This window comes from Balaenoptera acutorostrata, chromosome 11 (genome assembly GCF_949987535.1).
Source record: "Balaenoptera acutorostrata chromosome 11, mBalAcu1.1, whole genome shotgun sequence".
NCBI classification, from domain to species: domain Eukaryota; kingdom Metazoa; phylum Chordata; class Mammalia; order Artiodactyla; family Balaenopteridae; genus Balaenoptera; species Balaenoptera acutorostrata.
Genome location: NC_080074.1, coordinates 28,431,431 through 28,439,203, shown reverse-complemented (window position 1 = coordinate 28,439,203; position 7,773 = coordinate 28,431,431). Strand labels below are relative to the sequence as shown.

The window sequence follows — 7,773 nt, the reverse complement described above, 5'->3', positions numbered from 1 at the left end:
GAATCTAAAAAAGAGTGAATATATGTATATGTATAACTTACTCACTTTGCTGTGCAGCAGAAACTAACACAATATTGTAAATCAACTCTACTCCAATTTAAAAACATTAATTAAAAAAAAAAGCTGGAAGGCCAGTCAGAATTCCACAGCTTGCAGCCTCAGATCTAGGTATTCATGATACAAAAAGAGCTTGTCAGGCTTTAGACTTTGTAAGGGGTACATCCCAAGTGGTTTTCTCCCCAATGAAGACTTACCACGATCAAGTAAGGAGGAGGCAAAAACATAAGAAAAGCTGTCCCCTCCAGAGTACTGGAGAGAACATCTGTGTGTCACACTTAGAGATAAAGGGCCACCTTTGTTTCAAGGAGTTGCCCCAGGTCCTGAAGGAGAAGCTGACCCCCAGGATCGCCTTTCCATCATGGTATCCCTTCCCTATCCAATGCTTCCCAGTCCCTTTTACTCTTTAGAGGTTGCACTATTTTTTTTCCTGATAATCCTTTGTGACCTTTCTGTACACTCTGAATTTTCTTATTTAAGATACAACCAGAGGTTGGAAATTTTTGGATGGGTGTCAGATATCCCATTATCATTATCCCCCAGGAGAGACGGTTTTACGATCTTGTGTGCGTGAGGGGACTCGCAGATGAAGTACGACCTTCGTGTCCATAAACCAAAAGCTAAAATACTTTATTCATTTTTCTTTCTTCCTAAAGTGAAACAGTTCATTTCCAGACAGCTTTGGCAGGAGCTCAGACTATTTTATGCTGGCTCCATGCTGGCAAAATAGAGAAATGCCCTTGATACTGCGTTTTGGGTTTGGCAGTGACAGTGACAATGGCGGTAAAGGGAGACGGTCGAGTCATTTTTCAAAGTTCTAAGTAAATGATGTTCTAATAAGACCAACAAGAGAGCATTAAAGACTAAAGCAAGGGTTATCACAAAGCTAACATCTATAAATTAGACCTTTCTTCCCCCTAAGGCAGCAGCTCTCAAATTTTTAACACGTGTAAGAATCACAGGGAGGGCTTGTTAAAACGTAGACTGAGGGCCCCACCCCCAGAGATTCTGATGCAGGAGGTGGGAAGGGGCAAGAACTCGCCTTTCAAACAAGTTCGCAAGTGATGCTGATGCTTTTGACCCAGGGACCCCACTTTGAGAACCACTGACCTAAAGAAACCTTCACAGTAAGTATCTGTAATGATTCTGAACAATGACAACTTCAGTAAATTAGACTGAATTATAATTCGTTTGAATTTGTTTTTGTAAAGAGTCTGCAGAAATATCTTTTAAGACTGCGTACATTCTTGGGAATGTATGCCATATCTCCACCTAGACACCAAATAAAGGTTCTCTAGGGTACTGCTCTAATGAGAATGCTGGTAGATACAAATGCCTTTCCATCTGCCTTTTAACTACTTGAAAATTAATGCTCACAAATGTGTTCCCAAGTGCAATGATCATTTCCTCTATTATTCAATGCTTATCAAAACATTCCACTAAGTAAGTAGATCCACACAAAATGTTTTACGATGTAAGCAAAGTAAGGCTGAAAGGAATGACTTCTCAGAACTTTGGAGAAAATAAACAGATAAGAAACCTAGAACTGTCTCACTGAACTATCAGTGATAATCACTGAGCACCTGAAAGGGAAGTAAAAAGCCACACCTGCATCATTTCTGTATTAGATCAGTCACTGTTCAGTAGAAACAAATCACCTGACTTTTTCTTAGGTGGTCTTAGATTCTGAACTTGCTTCCCCTTAGGCTTTTTCATAAACAAATAACTAGAAAAGTCTCTAAGGAGGGGAGAGGCCAGTTCCTCATTTCAGCTCCCATCAAGTGTGCCTGTGCTCGGCCAGGAGGGTTCATTGTTACAGGTGTGGAACTTGTTCTTCCGAACCCTTGCCTGGCAGCTCGCTGTGTGGTTCTGCTGATTCCCTGGTCAGGACCCACATGGACAATGTCACCTTCAGAAGCAGACCATCTTGCAGGTATTAGAGGCCGTTCAGCTGCTATCTGGGTTTCCCTCTTGCACTTTTCATTTGGTCAGATCCTGTTGCTACCAGCTTCTCTTGGTCCTGTCTTGCTGGTCTTGGTCAGGTCTAAGTAGAATGGGTGAATCATTAATGTGTGTGGTTTAATTTCGAGTACACTGAGATTGCTTCCCCTAACAGAGTGGGTGGTGGCTGCTGGCTTCTTAAAGCTTGGGAGGTCAAAGCCTGGTGGATTTACTTTATAATGAGCATTTATTGATTTAGTCTTTTAGAGAACATAAAGGAGAAGAGTTAGCCTGAACTCTTCTGTTAACTTTTGGCTTCCTACCAGATCCACGGGGATAATCATTTAGGGAAGGCCTCCCAGGAGCCTCAGCCATTATCCCTGCAAGGAGCTTGTGAGGGAGGGACTTTAATATCCTTTCATAAGTGTGGCCTGGAGGCTGACAGAGGGGGAGTGGATTATCCCAGGTCACAGGGCTAGCTGGTGAGGCAAAGAGAGCAAGCAGATCGTTAACTCTAGAGCTTGGGCTCCCCTTCTCAGCAAACGGCCTCCCAGAGCTGCGCTGTAGTTAAAGTTTCTCCAGTTCTGCCGTGAGTCATGTCAGCAGTTACTAATGCCTTGGTTCCAATATATGAGACACTGGCCAGTAAACAATACTTAACGACCCTTAAGTCCCATTGGGTATAATAACCACCTACAGACTGCCACACCCTATGTCAGGACAACTAGAAAGGAAATCTGAAGCAGTGTCCTAACCCCTCTAAGGAGGAAGGAGAAGGCACAAGAACAGAGGGGAAACCCAAGGACTAAGAATTCTGAAAGAGCTATTATGCAAGTGCCTGGGTAAACATACTGAACTCCCTTAACCATGCTGCTGCCTAGAACTTGGACAATGCTATGAAGGGGAACGGAATAAAGTCCCCTGGGTGTGTATGTGTGTTGGAAGTACCTGGAACTCCAGTTCTCAGCTCAGGCATTTGTTTGTTGGGAGAATGAGGAACTGGCCCTCCAGTAAAGGACCTGAAAAGAGACCTAATACACCTGTTTTCATCAGTGGTCAAAATGGGTCTTTTCAATCTTCTCCTGTGAAGCTGGTATCAGCCAGAAATTACCAATCTAAAATCAAAACCAGTTCAACCTCACCTTAACTAAAATGTAAGTTTCCTAGCAGGTATTGCTGTCTCCCCTCACTCCCAAAATAAGGGTACCTCATACATTTTTGTTCTATATGTGAAGTCCTGCAACATTTGAGTCCTCGGCTCAAAATATTAAAGCAAACCCAGCATTAAGAATTTCAGATTTCTTTTGTAGTAAGAGTCTAACTGACTTTAGTTGGTATCTAAGTAGTTCCTTAAACAACTCTCCAATCTAAAATCCAGTACCTTTTAGTTTCACTTGGCTTTAAACCAGATGAGAGCCAGGGAGTAAACATACGAGAACACAGAGTCCCCCAAATCAATCTCACAGAATTGTCATGACAATATCATGATGTTGGGCTCCTCCCCTTTACTGATAAGAATAAACCTAAGAGTCTATTAATTCTCTTGACACAGGGTTATTGGACTTCTACCCCTGAAACAGATTAGAAGAAACAAATGAAAGGAAACAAAGTATCTGCCATAGGCAAGTACAAAACTATAAGGAGAAGTAATGACTAAAAACTAGGGAGTACATCAGTGTGAGGCTATTTCATATGCGGTAAATAATCATATGCTATAAAAAACCTGTAACAATTAGTCTCCATGGAACTACAATAAACAGTCATAATATTGTACGTCATCTAGTCTCATGAGTCACAACATAGGCGGACAGGTCATCAAGAATTTTCCGGTGGTCAGTATTCTCTATTATCAAATTGAGGATGTAAATAATACACAGTAGAAAAAGTTCTAAAAAGTGTTGGCAGTGAAATTAAAATTATACAGCAATAAAAGAGTAAATTATTAGCTGTCCTTAAAATTGGGCAGTCCAAATCGTCCATTCCTGAAGGGTTACAGATTGCTTTAGAATTATAGACTTGCTGGGAGTTCCCTGGTGGTCTAGTGGTTAGGATTCTGGGCTTTCACTGCTGTGACCTGGGTTCAATCCCTGGTTGGGGAACTGAGATCCCACAAGCTGCGCAACACGGCCCAAAAAAAAAAAAAAAAAAAAAAAAAAAGAATTATAGACTTGCTGCAGTTATTATTGGAGATCTCAGAATATGTGGTCAACTACTGATGTTCCATCCACCAACAAGCCATGTACAGCCTGAAACCGCCTCCCACATTGCCCATGGCAAGGCAAGATGGTTATTATTTGCTCCACAGTCCCACACCAGATCTGTAAACAATCAGGAGTTGCCTCTTATGCAATAGTTGATAGGATGGGTAAGGATTGATGCTTTCCCACAGGCAACTACCTTCTTCAAATGGAAAACTACAAAATACCGGAATAGCAGTAAGTCATTTCCATGTCACCATGAACGTATTTACACCATGGTAGAATCAGATTTGCTTGAACACGGGAAGAGCTTAATTGGGAGGTAATTCTGCATTAGTGAATCATAGAGAGCACCTCTAATCACGAGAAGCAGAGCATCTGCGTGACATCTCAGTTTTTCTTTTCAAACTGGTGAGTTATTTTTTCAGAACACGGGGATGGAGAAAATCTAAAATGTCTTTTGCCAAATACTTTGCATCACTATCTTTGAAATTATGTCTCATTCTGTAATTTAAACCTTGAGGGAAGGGGGTCTCATTTTTCTTGTTCTCTCATCCTTATATCCCTGGAATACTCCAAAGCACATACACACATATTCATACATATATAAATGCAGAATGTAAGGGAAATTGAAGTATATTTGATTCTCTTAAAATGGAATAATCAAAAGGTGATGAGCTTTGTGGCTTCCAAGAAATCTCTTAGATCACCAAGGTTTTTAAAAGCTTTTTTGTTTGAACTGGAAGGGATATTAAGTAACCAGTAAATGTTGCCAGAGCTGCTCCAGGTCTCTGATCAAAACCCATCAACCTCCACAGTTAGCAAGAGTGTCCTTGCTCAAAACCTGCCAAATGCCCCCCACCCCACCTTTAGCAGGAGTGAACACAAATCTTTAAGTTAAAGCGTCCAGAGATAAGAAAGCAAGCTACGAACGAAGAAAACAGATGAAACCAGCTGGGACTAAGATGGCATGAATCTGACGCCAACAGATCCTAAGTCTCATTATACATTGATTTTACTATATTAACATATTATGTGACACACCTACCGGCGGCCAGGACCAGACATTAAGGACAAAAAAGGGGGTGGCACCCCACTTCCTCGGAAAAAGCCCTGCCTCTTCCTGGTAGACTAACGCATAAGCCTCCCCATAATTAGCCTCACTCCTCCTCCCTTTGTCTTTACTCTTTAAAAAATCACTCTCGCCACATGGGCGAGAGGTTGGTCTGCGAACGCGGTTCCCGCTTCTCCATTCTTTGGCCACTAAGTAAAGCTTGCACTGTGTCCATCTCCGCTTGGGTTTCGTATTCACCTACTCGAACCCCAATGGGAAAAAGAACTCTCCCCCATCGAGGCACAGAGCAAGGTCCAAACGACTTAATTCGGTAACATAAACAAATTTCAATACGTAAACAATTTAGACGGGAAGACTGGACTCACTTACGTTAATTATCTACAAAACATAACAGATACTAACGTTAACTGGGCATTCCCTATCTGCTCTGGTGAATTAGAAGTTTTTATGTGAAATTTCAGACACCTTTTTTCTCACCTCCGTCTCCCTGTTCGCAACAGATTCCGCACTGTGCTCGTCCTCGTTAAAGATGCAGCCACCTGCTTGCAGGTATTCTCTGGAAAAGGACGAAGACACACCTGAGGAAGGGAGGCACCTGAAGGCGGAAACGGAGCAACCTCAGTGTGGTCGGGAGAACAGCAACTCTGACGGCGTCCCCTGGAAGCTTCCAGCAACCGGGCCCCTTAGCGGCGTGGAGAAGACGGAGCCATCCTTCCCAGAGGTGCAGCCCCCAGACTGCGGGTCCTCTCCTCGACCCCCCCTGGAAAGCCTGTCCAAGAAGCACTGTCAGAACCAGGGGAAACTTCTCCACTTTGACCGGCAGGCGCCGGGCCGCGCGTCCACCTCGCCCACATTGAGGAGGTTAAGGGGCCGCAGCTGCGGGAGTGTGCGTGGGCGTGCGCACGGCACTGCGCATGCGCCGCCTCAGCAGGAGGCCTTGGAGGGACCCGCCTCGGGCAGCTGCAAGGAGTCTTCCGGCTCCCCGCACCGCCTTTCCAACGGGCTGTTTGGAAGCCCAGAGGAGTCTTCGCACTCCCTGTTGCCCCTGAGACTCCACTCAAGATTGCCTCCGGACCCCGAAACGGCACTCAACGCAGCCGACTCATTTGAGCTCCAAATGGCGCCCAGTGATGAGTTTGCCCTTCCCGTGCTTCAGCCCCTCAACGAGGGCTCGCTTCCTCAGGCCTCCCTTCCACGGAGTGGAGGCCAGCCAGCACCCAGCCGCGCCCCACGGCTCCCCAGGCCTCAGGTAACACAGTTCTAAGCTTCCTGCCTCTCATTTGGTGGATGCAGAGCATAGTAGGTCTCCAGGTTGCCATATTGCCTGGTCGCGGAGTGGCGTCCTGTGTCGGTAGACGGCTGGGGGGACACACAGTCTTTAGGACAGTTGGCTGTCAAGTAAAAGGGGTGCAGCAGTTTGGGGAAGGAGCGTGGAGGTCGAGCTCACTTTCTTCTTCAGTATACTTGAAGGCACTTTAAGAAAGGACCCAGGCTAGAGATTGTCTGTCAGTCGTTAGATAGTAAAGGTGGCCCTCTTGCAAATCCACGCTATGTGAAGACCACCTGGCGTGGCTGGTTTAAAAGGGCAGAAAGAACAAACTACTCAAATTTCTAATGTTCTAACCTTCTCCCCCGAAAACAAAAATGCAAAACATTTTAGCTAGGAAAGTTACTGACCTCTCCCTTCAAGATGTCTGCTTTGGAATTTTGGGTGGGTTTGAGCAAGACTAAAACATGTATTTTTAAAATTTATTTCAGAGAGAAGAATTGCATCAGTCCAGGTATGTGTGTCTTTATTTTCTCTAGTGCTATGAAGTCTGTTGACTGTTTACTTTGACATCTTTTACTTCTGTTCTGACATAGCAAACCTGATGGTGTATTAATCAGGGTACTTTGTTTTACATCCCTCAAGTCACTCTTCATATTATGGGTGAAAGAGTCTTAATTTCAAGAGTCTCCTTTAAGCGCCCAGCATTTTGCTGTGGCTTTTGGGGCAGGGTATGACAGCCACAGGTGATCATGGTTTTCATTTTGAATTGTCAATGACTTGGTCCTGTGGCTTAATTAACATCCACCAGTAATAGGTTTTGTCAGGAAGAGAGTGTAAAGGCCAGAAACATTCAACAACTTTTCAAAGAGAAATTCAGAGGACAAGGATAAAAGGAACAAGATGTGCTGTTTAAATCTAGGATGACCTTTAAAATGCCTGTTATGACAGACTGTGCTTTTATCTAGATTGCAGGTAGATTGTGTCACTTCAGAAACCAGCTCTGAACTTTCAGCTTGGTCCCCCAGCTGTGGCAGTGGATTTGCCATTTCTTTCAGGGATGAAGAGCTTCTGTGGCAGTAAGGGAAAGATCCACGCCCAATTACATCCACCCAATTTGTAGGATTGGTGGGAAAGCCCTCAGTTCATTTGGAAAGTCATGGAGGAATCCTCAGGAAATTAGCTATTGTTTTATTACTGGACCTCAATCCTCAAGCAAGTTTGCTGTTCATAGT

At 44.1% G+C, this 7,773-nt stretch overlaps 1 non-coding gene across 1 annotated transcript; it reads left to right on the top strand.

The window, feature by feature from the left end:
* The first annotated feature begins 834 nt into the window (after nucleotides 1-834).
* Nucleotides 835-7,095, top strand: LOC103008948 (pleckstrin homology domain-containing family G member 7). Its single transcript, XR_009009802.1, has 4 exons — nucleotides 835-840; nucleotides 2,325-2,391; nucleotides 5,772-6,520; nucleotides 7,030-7,095. It is a non-coding gene; the product is annotated as a pleckstrin homology domain-containing family G member 7 (transcript).
* The last annotated feature ends 678 nt before the right edge of the window (nucleotides 7,096-7,773 follow it).